A 17,766-nucleotide genomic window follows, 5' to 3' on the forward strand; every position below is an offset into this window, starting at 1 on the left:
ATCAAGTAAAACGGAGCTAAAACAAAGATTCTAGAGCGAAAACGGTGAAAGACAAGTTACGATCCCGGAAACAATCAAATCAACAAGCTATACTATAACAACCCTCATTTTTCCACTCTGAATTGACTATAATAGCCCTAGGGTTTCATTGCTGTTTTATACTTCTGTGTTATAACTATTAGGGTTGTTATCCGGACACAATAAATGAAGTAATTAATACTCGTTATTGATGAACTAAACCCTAAACCTAATCATTAAATGTAAACCCTAATTATTTAATGTAACCCTAACCCTAATATTATTATTATTATTATTATTATTATTATTATTATTATTATTATTATTATTATTATTATTATTATTATTATTATTATTATTATTATTATTATTATTATTATTATTATTATTATTATCATTATTATTATTATTATTATTATTATTATTATTATTATTATTATTATAATTATTATTATTATTATTATTATTAAATATATATATTACGTATTAAAACGTATATATTCTTTATTAGTGTAAATAAAATGTAAATGAATTATAAATATGGTTATATATATAAAATAATTAAGTAATAAGTTATAAACGTAAATTTAAATATAAAAATATATGTATTAATATATATACCAAAAATATAAATAAATATATATAGTAAATCATATTAATTAAATAAAGAAAAATAAAATGCAAACTAATCTAGAATGTTCCATTAAAAAAAAATTAAAAAAAGGAAAAAGGCCTAGTCGGCAGAAAATAAAAAAAAAAATTAAATTGTATTATTCAACTATAAATACACCCTTAAACTTCATTATTTTTCATTAAACTTTCGGAGCTCTCAAAACTCTAATAATATTGTGAGTTTCTTTTCTTTTCTTTCTTTCTCTTTTTTTTGTTTTTTTTTTCTCGGCCGAAAGCAACGACAACAACAATTTTTTTTAAAAAATTGTTACAAGCTTACTTAAATTTAACTTTTTACATGATAATTATTAACTTGATAAATGGGTTTTATAAAAATTGAATTTTCAAAAATTAGTTTGTTCTTGTATTATTTTTATTTTGTTTTTTTCGACCGAACCATAAATAAATATATAATAATTATGTATTGAGTTTATTAAATTATATATTATACATGTTAATTATTAATAAGTAATATAAGATCTAGGAAAAATAATTTTACTGATTAATAATATGTTTTTATATTTTATTTAATTAAAATAGTTTCTTTAATATATATATATATATATATATATATATATATATATATATATATATATATATATATATATATATATATATATATATATATATATATATATATATATATTTATTTATAACAAATAGGAAAAAGGGTAATTAAGTTATATAAATATTTTTCCAGTAAATTATGATATTTAAGTTAATTATTTAGGTCATAATAAAATTTATAAAAATTATATACGAATTATGTGTTATTTAATTATGGAAACTAGGAGAAATTCATAATAAAAATATATACAGTAAATAAAAAATAATAAATAATTTTTCTGAGTTTTAAACTTTGTCTAAGTCTGAGAAAAATATAAAAATTTATTTATGGGTTGATTTAATAATTAGTGCATAATTAAACTCTTTTATTATGTTAATAGAGGGTAAATAAGGAAATAATTATAAAAATACATAAATCTTTTATTTAATATTTTTCTATAGATTTCTTAACTGTAAGAAACTTATAAAAATTTTAAAAATAATTATTTATGTTTATTTAGTATTTTAGGTAGAATTAAACTTGTTTTGTGATTAATTTAAGAATGGAAACAAATATAAATATAAAATTTTTATAAAATTACTTTTGTTAAATTTTTCTACTGATTTTTATAATTAACTAAGACTATAAAAATTATGTATATTATTATTAGATATTTAATTAATTATTTAAGTATTTGTGGATAATATTGAGTTAATAAAGTAATATATTATTAAGTATCTTGTGAATTAAGTAATAAATAATATAACACATTTATGTTATATGATTGGTAAATTATAAATATTAATTAATCCATGATATAAGTTAGTAATAATAGCTTGAATAATAATATATATATAATTATTAAACTATTGATAGTTATATAATACTAAAATAACTATATATAATTAACTTAACTATATAATAAAATATTATATACCTATAATATGTGAAGGTTATAATTAAGATAACGTGAACTATATATGAACCTCACCGCTACATATGGCCTAGGTGTGATGACCTTGAAAATTCTAACCAAATTTAAACTTAATTCTTATTTGATTTTCGACACGATAAGCAAAGTCTGTAATATTGAATATTAAAATTTGTAAACTATTTTCATGTAATCATTTTTCTTTGGACTGTGCCCGATGATTCATGAACAATTAATTGTAAATAGATATGTGTGTATGTATATATAAATAATAATTCAAAAAATAATTTGAAGTATTATATGTTGTTGTTGTTATTATAAATTAATAAAATAAAAATAGGATATTATAATAATTATTATTTAAAATATATCTATATATATATATATAAAGTATATTAAAAATAAATATTAAATGATTGTAATACTCGTTTGATGTTTCGATTGATATTAAGCAAGTTAAATTCAAACTTATGTAATTTTAAAATAAACGGTGATACGAAAATGAGTTCTATAAATTTTAGGCTTATTAAAAATGTATTTAGGAACTATTTGTTAAGTTTTAACACTTTTTATATTTTACCCAGAATTGAGAGGGACAGTTGATGTAATTTTTATTTAATAAATTAATGACCAAATTTTATACTATAATAACTGAAATAATTAAAGAAACTTAATATAAAATTTTGAGATTTTTCTAAAAACTTTTATACATTACTAATTAACAATGGACCACGATATATCAGTTCGTGTAAAGTGTTGGCACAAAAATTTAAAATGGACGATGGCTTCACTGTTTCTTAATCTATTTCACACATTTAACATTTAACATGATATTAATAATATTATTTTATTATTACTTTACAGCAAGTTGTATGTTTATATGTATGTTTGAATGATTTTTGCAAAACACCATTACCATCCATCAACTTTGTTGTTCGACACCAACCATCACTCTTCTATCTAACTTTTTCTCTATTATGTATATACATATATCTTATGAATGTAACCTCACCACCACATTTTCCTTTTGATCCCTAACCGGCGACCACCTTTAGACACCACTCTCGCAACCACCTTCCAACATCACCATCAACCCATCACCACAAACTTGACAACCGTCATTAACCACCACGAATTCGACCACCTTTCACCATTGCAAACCTCCACCCACTACCATCCTACTAATCATAACCTTCATTGTTACAATCACACACCACAACCACTCTCTTCCATTTACAACTCGAGTTATATTTTGTTTTTGTTTCAAGTCGCTAGTCAAGAACCTCACGATCAAATCACCATTGCTGCAACTATTATTTATTTCCTCCTATCCTCGCTATTTGTTTTGATCCAAACCAACACTTACCTCTGCGGCTATTGCGTGCTATTTCCTGTTTCTTTTCTCGATTAAAGAACACCAAAACTCATCACCTTTTTGAATAACCCACTCAATATTTCCTGTTTATTACTGTACTTAATTGTTTAATGATGCAACTACATAATGAGGATGATTTTCAGTTTTTTTTAAAAAAATAATAATAATAACAATAATAAAGAAAGGTGGAAGGGGGACAACATGGGACGGTATCATTGAATTCTATGTATGTCACGAACCCCTTGTTATTTCTGTTAAAATTCGAATCAAATCCAACAAGTATTCCTTGGGCCAAGTTGTTGTCTAGTGGGCCGTGAATATTGTTAATAATTGGGCTGCCATGTTTCGGGTATTATTTGGGCCGAAACCCAAATTTCATTTGTGCAAAATTAGATGATGATGGATAGTAAATTAAGATAGTGATGAAAACACTGTACGTAATGATGTTTCATAATTAGATGATGAATGAAGGTGGTGATACATGATAATAATGATTATAAAAGATATGATAAGGTGAAGGATAGGGTGATGAAATTAGGTGACGGTAAACGATGATAAAAATGATTTTTATGACCATGATGATATCGTATGATAATTAGAGAAAGATGATCTTAAGATTTATGTATTAGATGATGATATTGAGTTTGATGATGAAGAAGAAGATGGAAACTGAGATAACAGGTTAAATATATATTAGGTTAGTTATATATAAAAAAAACAAGGATGGATGGATGGTTTAGGGGTGTTTGTGTAACCGAGAGGTCTCGGGTTCGAGCCCGAACTGAGGCAGTTTTATTTTTTCTTTCGAAGCTTACACTCTTAAGGTAGTATCCTATTTATTATTATTATTATAATTATGATTATTATTATTATTCTTATATAAGTGTTATTCTTATTAGTATTATTATTGTTAATATTATGAATAGTAAAATAAGTATTATTTTTAAAGTTATTATTATTATTATTATTATTATTATTATTATTATTATTATTATTATTATTATTATTATTATTATTATTATTATTATTATTATTATTATTATTATTATTATCATCATTATTTTTATTACTAGTATTATCATTATTATAAGTATCATTATTTTTATTATCATTATTATCAATAGTATTATTATCATTATTTTAGGAATACTAAAATTTTTATTTTATCAAACAAATAAAACTTATATAAAAATATATTTATTACATACCTATACTAAAATTTCATACTTTTATATTTTTTTAAATAAAATGTTATTTTTTAATATAAAAATTTAGTGTTACATAATATATAAATATAAATATATTATATAGTATAGATAGTAATATGATTATATATATGTAAATATTAATCTTAATACATTATATAATATTTCTAAACATTAATATATATAATAATTATAGTAAATAACATATAAATTATTAATATAACAAATATATTATAATATTAATACATAAACTTGTTTGAATATTATTATGTGTTTTAATATATATAACTGATATATGTTCGTGAATCAGAGGCCAACCCTGCACTTGTTCAGTGCCGTCATTTGCATAATTGCTACAAAATACAGTATTGTGAGTTTCATTTGCTCCCTTTTTAAATGCTTTTACAATATATATTTTGGGACTGAGAATACATGCGCTGCTTTTATAACTGTTTTACGAAATAGACACAAGTACTTGAAACTACATTCTATGGTTGAATTATTATACCGGATATCACCGTTTTTAGCTTGGTAGCCTAAGAATTTGGGAAACAGACCCCCAAATTGACGCGAATCCTAAAGATAGATCTATGGGCTTAACACTAGGGTGGTCCTTGTTGCCTTATGGGAATCGCTTGTGGATTTCGAATGCCATGACATAGATTCTGGTCAAGAATCCTGGGCGCCCGGTAACAACTGACCATCAGAGTGACTTGTATGATGGCAACGAGATTTGGGTAAAGGTGTACAATGTCTTATTATAGATTATAACCTGAACTTTCTATAATTAGAAAGATACTATAAGTGGAAACTTTCCATAAATGGTAACTTTCTGAAAATGTAAATTATTTTAGAAAACCATCATCATTAGTATAGTTAATATACTTAAGTCTTTTAGGCAATAACTGATAGTACATTCTATCTCTAGGTTGAGATTCCGATCACATTCTTCCGTTCAATTCATTTCTCTTATGGACTAACTCTTCTGTGCTACTAAGGTGAACTCATAGCCCCACTTTTTACATATTTTAATGTATTTTATAAATCTTGGGGTGAGACACATGCTTGCTTTAAATGATTTACAATTTAGACACAAGTGTCTAAACTTTTTGATATGTAACTTCGTGAGATTATTGTTAACTTGTATTCTTACATGTAAATCCCCACCATAATATCGTTAATTGCTGGAATTGTAATGTTGCAAGCTTAATTATTGTGAGTAGGCCTATTGAGAGTGACGTCTCTACCCATTGACTGATCGTCAAGGGGGTACATAATAACGATTACCGACACCCGTACAGTGTCAGGGGTTAATGTTTAGCTCGATATTATAACTCATGGCATATTGAATATTTTGATATTTTGAAACAAATCTTGTGGTCTAAAGCTTATTATTAAACCTATGATGTTCACTCAACCATTGTGTTGACATGTTAAGCATGTTTGTCTCAAGTGAAGAATAGCTTATGTGCTGCCCTATGTTGCTTGCCTGCTGTTGTATCGAAGTTCGCATTTATTATATCTGATCATTTGTTAAACATTAATTACTTTTGGGTTTACCATATAAAACAATTCATTTTCCGCTACAATTAAATTACTGATTTTATTAAACGTCTCATTTAGAGTCGTTCTCGTTTATATAACTGTGTGATGATATTGTAAAAGTCATATTTACCCCCGGCCCTATTTGAGGGGTATGACAGAGTGGTATCAGAGCTGGTTTAATGCCGCTCTGATACCATCTGTGACATCCCAGTCCAGGAAACACGTTCCCCGTAGCATGATATTGTCCGCTTTTCCCGTAGGAGCACGGATTTTTCTTGGCGACCAAACACGACGAGCACTTTCCAGGAGGTCACCCATCCTGGTAGTGCTCTCACCTAAGCACGCTTAACTGCAGAGTTCTCATGGGATCTGCTGCGCTTGTGGTCCCAAAACGCGTCATGATAGGACAGGTCTCCACACCCTTATAAGGCATGATTCGTTCCCCTCTCCAACCGATGTGGGACGAATGTAACATGGATGTTACAATCCTCCCCCCTAATAGGATACAGTGTCCTCGCTGTACACGTTTGGTCCGGGGCCTGGCTCTGATACCATCTGTGACATCCCAGTCCAGGTAACACGTTCCCCGTAGCATGATATTGTCTGCTTTGCCCGTAGGCGCACGGATTTTTCTTGGTGACCAAACACGACGAGCACTTTCCCAGGAGGTCACCCATCCTAGTAGTGCTCTCGCCTGAGCACACTTAACTGCAGAGTTCTTATGGGATCTGCTGTGCTTGTGGTCCCAAAACGTGTCATGCTAGGAAAGATCTCCACACCCTTATAAGGCATGCTTCGTTTCCCTCTCCAACCGATGTGGGACGGATGTAACACGGATGTTACATATACGGCCTGCCATACAGCTTACCAACATCAGAAACGGACTGCCATCTAAACGGCCACAACATACGGCCTGGCCATATGGCTTGCCATACAGCCTGCCAGCCGTTTTCCAGCCATTTTCCAGCCGTCCTGCCTGCCGTCCCCCCTGCCGTCCTACTTGGCAGGGGTTTTTTAGCCAATTTATTTACAACTTTTTCATCAAGCATTTCCTATAAATGGTGGCTTCATCCCACCATTTCAACACACGCCTTCTTCACTTCTCTCTCTAAAACATCTCTCTATTGTCGCTCTCTAGTGATCAGTAGGAGATTAGTTCTCTCTCTGTGTAACGACCCTACTTTTTTCGTTATCTTTTACCGTTAATTATTTAATGACCATTAACTGTTATTCGTGCCACGTCATTTCTATGACCTATATTATTATTTTAGTAATAATATATTAATTTTTATGTGTTAAATGAATATTTGTACTCACATTTTAAATCGTACGTTTCTACGTGTCGCAGATTTCTATCCGGCGAATCTTTTCGGTTTTCAAACCAACGGTCGAGCTTTTGGGATTTTTAAGTCCTAATTATTTTAAATATGATATTTTAATATCATATGTTTATAGATATATATAGTATTTATATATATTTTTGTCGCGTATTTGTTATCCCTCCGAATTTTCAATCGCGTAGTCGTGTTTTCATGTTCCGGGTTTCGATCGGGCATTCGGGGCACAAGGAAATTACATTTAAACAAAATTGGGCTAGTGGGGCCCACCCCACTCACCCCATTTGGCCGAGACCAAGGGGAGGGGTATACCCCCTTTCTTTTTGGCATTTTTTTTATTTATCATTTTCTCATTTCAATTCCAATTTATCAAAACCTAAATATTAGTTGCTCTCTCCTTCCTCCCTTTCTTTTGGCCGACACCACCAACAACCATCATCATCATCACCATCAATCAAAATAAAGCTTGGATCCTCTAATCGTTTACACAACCGCGTTCATCTCTTCGATCTTTACACAACCATATCCTTCGATTCTTGATTAGGGTATAAACCCTAACTCTAGATTTTTAATTTTTCATTTATTTTTCTGATTTTATAAGTTATATTGATAGTATGATGATTATATGTTATTGTATTGTTGATTGTATGCGTAGAAATGCTCGTTAATTCATGTTTTCGGTTTGATTATTTTGGGATAGCATTTTGATTGTTGTTTTCTGTATATATATAACTGGTATTAAAGTGAAATTAAAGTGTTTATATGAGTTCCTCTCATCAAGACATTAATTTTAGACTCCGGATTCATGTTATTTCGATTCCCGGAGCTCTAGATATGCTTAAAATGGTGTTTTGTTGAGATTAAAATGTAAAAACGAATTGAATCATGTATGGTCCGACCTTTTGATCATATTTGGAGTCTTTAGGGTGTACTAGTGTGTTAGTATTAATGATGGTATGAACTTTCATGTTCGGATCATCGAAATCCGAGCCACGGATCACCCGGTATGACTAGAACATGTTTTTGAACGGATTAAAGCTACAAGTTGTTTCATGGCTGTAAGTCACGACTTGTTTGCTGTTTTTGGGGTGTTCTTGAGCACACTAATGTGTTGGGTAGGTTGTTTAGGCAAAGATATTTATAAGATTCGCCGAAAACTGATTCCCGGGGCTCAAGTTATGACCCGATGAACTTTTAATTAAAACTTATGGTTATTAATTATGACTTATGATAAAAATAATGATTTTCATTGTTAATAAATTACTTATGATATAAAAAGTAATTAATTTAATTTAAGACTTATGATATATATTTATTATATCATTTAATAATTAATTATGATTTAATTAAACATTTAATTAAACTTATGATTAATAATACTTGTATTATTAATGAAAAATACTTATGGTAAGTATTAAACTTATATTATGAGATTATTATAATAAGACTTATAATAAGGATTAATTAATCATTTAATTATTATAAGGCTTAGTTATTATTTAATTATAATGTAATTATTAAATACTTATGATTTAATAATTATAATTAGAAACTTATGATATGATTAATAATTCATTATTAATTAATAATACTTATGATATGATTTAAAATATATTATTAATTAATAATACTTATGTTATGACTAATATTTAATTAATTAATTAAATACTTATGTTATATTAATTATATCATTTAAACTTATGTTAACTTTAATAATTCAATTTAATTTAATTAAACTTATGTTATGACATAATTATACATTTATGACTTTAAATAACATTATAACTTATATTATTAATATAACTTATACTTTTAAAATTTATGTTGACTATGTTTGACCAAGGTTGACTTTTGAGTTGACTTTCTATTGATTTTGACTTTCAGTTGACTTTTGTTGACTTTTTAATTAAGGAAACTTTCCTAACTTATAAAATTTCTAAAAATAGCAACTTTCTAAACATGGAAACTTTCTAAATTTGGAAAATTTCCAAAAATATAAACTTTCCTAAAATAGAAACTTTCCAAAAATAGAAACTTTCCTAAAATAGAAACTTTCCTAAAATAGAAACTTTCTAAAAATAGAAAGTGTGTGTCCGTACGTTGTTCCGATCAAACCGATGCATGTTGAGTATTGTTCTATGTCTACTTGCAACATGTACAATAGCTATCATACTAAGACTTGACCTAAGTTAGTTATTTATATCGACCTGCTTTATTTATAGGTCGGCGTTGTGATCATTCCTGATCACTGTACTTCATTTGCTGTTCGCATTATTGTGTGGTTACTTCGTTTGCTATTAAGGTGAGTTATAGTCCCGTTTTTACATACTTTTCAAAGTATATTTTTGGGATGTGATTACATGCATTTTATTTTACGTTTAGACACAAGTGGCAATTAAAGTTAAATTATTCATTATGAGTTGAACAAAAGATATTCCCTAGTCTGGTAACTGTAATCACTGGTTTCTACTGGTGAACGCGAATCCTACGGATAGATCTATCGGGTTTGACAACCCCATTTTGATCTAGTCGCGCTAGCAATTTATTCAGTGTATGTTATTTATTGTGTTTGGCAAGGGTAAATAAAGGGTTAAGTGGTTACCAGGTGGCTCATTGATAATGGAATAATGTTTTATGTTTTCTAACATTTTAAATCTGATAAATCGTTGACCGAGAACGTACCAGTAACAAGTTTAGGATCTTCCTCAGCATCCCTGGCGTTAATGTTGAACGCTCTACCACGTGCAGTCTCTGTAGTCTTCTTGTTGGGACAGGCATAACGGAAATGCCCCGGCTTCCCACACTCGTAACAAACTCTCGGATTACCACCATTATTCGACTTTCCATTACCATTACCATTACCACCTCTATTACCAGCATTATTACCATTATTACCACCTGCAGCAGGAGTAGCAGAACCCGGCAGAAGCACCGTACAATCCTTAGCAATGTGTCCCTGTTTGGAACACCTCTTGCAAGTCACGGTACAGAAACCATCATGAGCCTTGTAACAATGGGGACACACACGCTGACTGCGATTATTCGAACCAGAAGTATCCGGCTTTTTCTGCTGACCTTGGCTTTGATTGTGGTTATTATCCCACTTTCTCTTCCCATTATCAGCTTTCTTAACAGTCTCTTCACTGGGTTTGGTTACAGCAGCCTTGCTTCTTCTCAAGATCTTATCATTCAACTTATGAGCCATAGACATCGCGGCCTCAATAGTCTGGGGCTCACTAGATTCAACCCCATGCTCAATTTTCTCGGATAGCCCATCAATGTAAGCTTCAATCTTAAGATTCTCATCGGCATAAACATTAGGGCACAACAAAGTCAACTCAAAGAACCTCTGCTCGTAGGCATCTAATTCGGTGCCCTTCATTTTCAAGTTTTTAAGTTCAACCTCTAACTTCTTAAGCTCACCCCTAGGTCGGTAGCGGGTGATCATTCTTTCCTTGAAATTATTCCAAGTTAACCCATAAGCCACATCATTTCCCAAACTGTTAACCAAGTTGTTCCACCAGGTCAATGCACTATCCTTCAAAGTGCAGCTAACAAAACTTTGTCCTCCTCTCGGACTCGACTAACCCTGAAAATAGACTCGATTTTCTCGAACCAGCGGGTAAGTCCTATGGGTCCTTCTGTACCACTGAATTCCCGTGGGCGACTTGCCATGAACGTTTTGTGGGAGCATCCCACCTGATTGTTGTTCGCATTAGCATTTGCATTAGCATTCACTGCCATAGCAGCAGCTATCCCTTCGGTAACAAGACATTGGATACGGGCTTCGTTGGACTCTCTAGGAGGCATGATCTTCAAAACAGAATAACACAACCGTTAGTACTAAGAATAATACCAGTGTTATAAAGGAATAGATCGAACACGAAAAGATTAACCATTAAAATAATAGTCAATAAACACTATGAGTAATAACATGACAGTTATGATTGTTATAGAAATAACCACCACATGCATACATATTTTATGATAACATCATACAACATACATAGCACCTAACATACATGATCTACATTACGCATAATATTACATGCCAAGAGTCACAACATCAGAAATAAAATGTGATAATGATAATAGATGTCATAAAAATAACCATCCATACATAATGAAAAACATCCCATAACAAAATCTTAATAAAATCCTCGACAAAACGCCGTACATAACCCAAAAATGTATGTATGAAAGGACATTAAGTCTTATGAAATAAATCATCAATCATGAATCATCATATCACATCTGCTTAGAGCGGGTGTGATAAGCTGGGCCAGCATGAGTCTCAGCAGGTGGCTCATACTTCCGCAACTTTCCTTTCACTTCTTCCAACTCTGCCTTCAAACTACGAACTGTGCTCTCGAGAGCCTCGAACTTAGCGTCAACTTCACGATTACGCTTACGATTCTCGAACCCAACATTGTTCTTGAAGCTAACAAATGAATCCATACTAGCTCGTATCTGGTCCATCATCTCGTTATGTGGTAAAGTACGCATACAATCACTAAGAGCATTAATATGCATCACTTCATTGTAAGCCCTGTTCATATGAGTAAGGGTGGAAAAGTAGTAGTTGAAATGTCCCGTTCTTATTGATTAAAAACGTTCCATATTAATTGATTTCGTTGCTAGGTTTTGACCTCTATATGAGACGTTTTTCAAAGACTGCATTCATTTTTAAAACAAACCATAACCTTTATTTCATAAATAAAGGTTTAAAAAGCTTTACGTAGATTATCAAATAATGATAATCTAAAATATCCTGTTTAGACACGACCATTACATAATGGTTTACAATACAAATATGTTACATCGAAATCAGTTTCTTGAATGCAGTTTTTACACAATATCATACAAACATGGACTCCAAATCTTGTCCTTATTTTAGTATGCAACAGCGGAAGCTCTTAGTATTCACCTGAGAATAAACATGCTTTAAACGTCAACAAAAATGTTGGTGAGTTATAGGTTTAACCTATATATATCAAATCGTAACAATAGACCACAAGATTTCATATTTCAATACACATCCCATACATAGAGATAAAAATCATTCATATGGTGAACACCTGGTAACCGACATTAACAAGATGCATATATATAAGAATATCCCCATCATCCCGGGACACCCTTCGGATATGATATAAATTTCGAAGTACTAAAGCATCAGGTACTTTGGATGGGGTTTGTTAGGCCCAATAGATCTATCTTTAGGATTCGCGTCAATTAGGGTGTCTGTTCCCTAATTCTTAGATTACCAGACTTAATAAAAAAGGGCATATTCGATTTCGATAATTCAACCATAGAATGTAGTTTCACGTACTTGTGTCTATTTTGTAAATCATTTATAAAACCTGCATGTATTCTCATCCCAAAAATATTAGATTTTAAAAGTGGGACTATAACTCACTTTCACAGATTTTTACTTCGTCGGGAAGTAAGACTTGGCCAGTGGTTGATTCACGAACCTATAACAATATATACATATATATCAAAGTATGTTTAAAATATATTTACAACACTTTTAATATATTTTGATGTTTTAAGTTTATTAAGTCAGCTGTCCTCGTTAGTAACCTACAACTAGTTGTCCACAGTTAGATGTACAGAAATAAATCGATAAATATTATCTTGAATCAATCCACGACCCAGTGTATACGTATCTCAGTATTGATCACAACTCAAACTATATATATTTTGGAATCAACCTCAACCCTGTATAGCTAACTCCAACATTCACATATAGAGTGTCTATGGTTGTTCCGAAATATATATAGATGTGTCGACATGATAGGTCGAAACATTGTATACGTGTCTATGGTATCTCAAGATTACATAATATACAATACAAGTTGATTAAGTTATGGTTGTAATAGATTTGTTACCAATTTTCACGTAGCTAAAATGAGAAAAATTATCCAATCTTGTTTTAACCATAACTTCTTCATTTTAAATCCGTTTTGAGTGAATAAAATTGCTATGGTTTCATATTGAACTCTATTTTATGAATCTAAACAGAAAAGTATAGGTTTATAGTCGGAAAAATAACTTACAAGTCGTTTTTGTAAAGGTAGTCATTTCAGTCGAAAGAACGACGTCTAGATGACCATTTTAGAAAACATACTTCCACTTTGAGTTTAACCATAATTTTTGGATATAGTTTCATGTTCATAATAAAAATCATTTTCTCAGAATAACAACTTTAAAATCAAAGTTTATCATAGTTTTTAATTAACTAACCCAAAACAGCCCGCGGTGTTACTACGACGACGTAAATCCGGTTTTACGGTATTTTTCGTGTTTCCAGGTTTTAAATCATTAAGTTAGCATATCATATAGATATAGAACATGTGTGTAGTTAATTTTAAAAGTCAAGTTAGAAGGATTAACTTTTGTTTGCAAACAAGTTTAGAATTAACTAAACTATGTTCTAGTGATTACGAGTTTAAACCTTCGAATAAGATAGTTTTATATATATGAATCGAATGATGTTATGAACATCATTACTACCTCAAGTTTAGTAGGTAAACCTACTAGAATTGACAAGAAATGATCTAGCTTCAAAGGATCTTGGATGGCTTGAAAGTTCTTGAAGTAGGATCATGACACAAAAACAAGTTCAAGTAAGATTTTTACTCGAATTAAGATAGTTTATAATTATAGAAATTGAATCAAAGTTTGAATATGAATATTACCTTGAATAAGAAAGATAACCTACTGTATATAACAAAGGTTTCTCGATCTTAGATGATTACTTGGAATGGATTAGAAAGCTTGGAAGTAAATTAGTAAACTTAAAGGGATTTTTGAAGTGTTCTTGAAGTATTCTTCCTATGATGATTATAGCTTGATTCTTGAAGTGATTTTTGATGAAGATGATGATTAACTACTGGAAAAATACATTCATAATAGTGTGTGTGTGTTGAGAGAGAATTAGAAAGAGAATTAGAAGTGAAATGGAGTGAATGATGAGTGGTAATTGGTGAGTGGTGAGTGGGGTTAAAAGGAGTTCTAGTTAGTTGACTAGCTCATGGTAGAAGTTAAAATTGATTAGTCATACATGACATAATCAAGATTGGAATCCCATGCTAGTTCCTATTGGTATATACTCATAGTAAGTACGTTTTGAAGCTGTGTATAATACGGGTAAGAATACGACTAGAATTCTTGATGAAATAAAAGAATGGAAAAGTAACTGTAACCATTTTCGTTAAGTATGAGTGTTTTGATATATGTCTTGAAGTCTTCCAAAAGTATTTTAATACATCTAAATACACTACATGTATATACATTTTAACTGAGTCGTTAAGTCATAGTTAGTCGTTACATGTAAGTGTTGTTTTGAAACCTTTAAGTTAACGATCTCAATTAATGTTGTTAACCCATTGTTTATTATATCTAATGAGATGTTAAATTATTATATTATCATGATATTATGATATATTAATATATCTTAATATGATATATATACATTTAAATGTCGTTACAACGATAATCGTTACATATATGTCTCGTTTCGAAATCCTTAAGTTAGTAGTCTTGTTTATATGTATATAACTCATTGTTAATATACTTATGGAGATACTTACTTATCATAATCTCATGTTAACCATATGTATATCCATATATATATATCGTCATGTCGTTTTTACAAGTTTTAACGTTCGTGAATCGCCGGTCAACTTGGGTGGTCAATTGTCTATATGAAACATATTTCAATTAATCAAGTCTTAACAAGTTTGATTGCTTAACATGTTGGAAACATTTAATCATGTAAATATCAATCTCAATTAATATATATAAACATGGAAAAGTTCGGGTCACTACAGTACCTACCCGTTAAATGAATTTCGTCCCGAAATTTTAAGCTGTTGAAGGTGTTGACGAATCTTCTGGAAATAGATGCGGGTATTTCTTCTTCATCTGATCTTCATGCTCCCAGGTGAACTCGGTTCCTCTACGAGCATTCCATCGAACCTTAACAATTGGTATCTTGTTTTGCTTAAGTCTTTTAACCTCACGATCCATTATTTCGACGGGTTTTTCGATGAATTGGAGTTTTTCGTTGATTTGGATTTCATCTAACGAAATAGTGAGATCTTCTTTAGCAAAACATTTCTTCAAATTTGAGACGTGGAAAGTGTTATGTACAGCCGCGAGTTGTGGAGGTAACTCAAGTCGGTAAGCTACTGGTCCGACACGATCAATAATATTGAATGGTCCAATATACCTTGGATTTAATTTCCCTCGTTTACCAAATCGAACAACGCCTTTCCAAGGTGCAACTTTAAGCATGAACATCTCTCCAATTTCAAATTCTATATCTTTTCTTTTAATGTCAGCGTAGCTCTTTTATCGACTTTGGGCGGTTTTCAACCGTTGTTGAATTTGGATGATCTTCTCGGTAGTTTCTTGTATAATCTCCGGACCCGTAATCTGTCTATCCCCCACTTCACTCCAATAAATCGGAGACCTGCACTTTCTACCATAAAGTGCTTCAAACGGCGCCATCTCAATGCTTGAATGGTAGCTGTTGTTGTAGGAAAATTCTGCTAATGGTAGATGTCGATCCCAACTGTTTTCGAAATCAATAACACATGCTCGTAGCATGTCTTCAAGCATTTGTATCGTCCTTTCGCTCTGCCTATCAGTTTGTGGATGATAGGCAGTACTCATGTCTAGACGAATTCCTAATGCTTGCTGTAATGTCTGCCAGAATCTTGAAATAAATCTGCCATCCCTATCAGAGATAATAGAGATTGGTATTCCATGTCTGGAGACGACTTCCTTCAAATACAGTCGTGCTAACTTCTCCATCTTGTCATCTTCTCTTATTGGCAGGAAATGTGCTGATTTGGTGAGACGATCAACTATTACCCAAATAGTATCAAAACCACTTGCAGTCCTTGGCAATTTAGTGATGAAATCTATGGTAATGTTTTCCCATTTCCATTCCGGGATTTCGGGTTGTTGAAGTAGACCTGATGGTTTCTGATGCTCAGCTTTGACCTTAGAACACGTCAAACATTCTCCTACGTATTTAGCAACATCGGCTTTCATACCCGGCCACCAAAAATATTTCCTGAGATCCTTGTACATCTTCCCCGTTCCAGGATGTATTGAGTATCTAGTTTTATGAGCTTCTCTAAGTACCATTTCTCTCATATCTCCAAATTTTGGTACCCAAATCCTTTCAGCCCTATACCGGGTTCCGTCTTCCCGAATATTAAGATGTTTCTCCGATCCTTTGGGTATTTCATCCTTTAAATTTCCCTCTTTTAAAACTCCTTGTTGCGCCTCCTTTATTTGAGTAGTAAGGTTATTATGAATCATTATATTCATAGATTTTACTCGAATGGGTTCTCTGTCCTTCCTGCTCAAGGCATCGGCTACCACATTTGCCTTCCCCGGGTGGTAACGAATCTCAAAGTCGTAATCATTCAATAATTCAATCCACCTACACTGCCTCATATTCAGTTGTTTCTGATTAAATATGTGTTGAAGACTTTTGTGGTCGGTATATATAATACTTTTGACCCCATATAAGTAGTGCCTCCAAGTCTTTAATGCAAAAACAACCGCGCCTAATTCCAAATCATGCGTCGTATAATTTTGTTCGTGAATCTTCAATTGTCTAGACGCATAAGCAATCACCTTCGTTCGTTGCATTAATACACAACCGAGACCTTGCTTTGATGCGTCACAATAAATCACAAAATCATCATTCCCTTCAGGCAATGACAATATAGGTGCCGTAGTTAGCTTTTTCTTCAATAACTGAAACGCTTTCTCTTGTTCATCATTCCATTCAAATTTCTTCCCTTTATGCGTTAATGCAGTCAAGGGTTTTGCTATTCTGGAAAAGTCTTGGATGAACCTTCTGTAGTAACCAGCTAGTCCTAAAAACTGGCGTATGTGTTTCGGAGTTTTCGGGGTTTCCCACTTTTCAACAGTTTCTATCTTTGCCGGATCCACCTTAATACCTTCTTTGTTCACTATGTGACCGAGGAATTGAACTTCTTCCAACCAAAATGCACACTTTGAAAACTTAGCGTACAATTCTTCCTTCCTCAATACTTCTAACACCTTTCTCAAATGTTCACCGTGTTCTTGGTCATTCTTTGAGT

Source organism: Rutidosis leptorrhynchoides, chromosome 2 (genome assembly GCF_046630445.1).
Source record: "Rutidosis leptorrhynchoides isolate AG116_Rl617_1_P2 chromosome 2, CSIRO_AGI_Rlap_v1, whole genome shotgun sequence".
Lineage (NCBI taxonomy): Eukaryota > Viridiplantae > Streptophyta > Magnoliopsida > Asterales > Asteraceae > Rutidosis > Rutidosis leptorrhynchoides.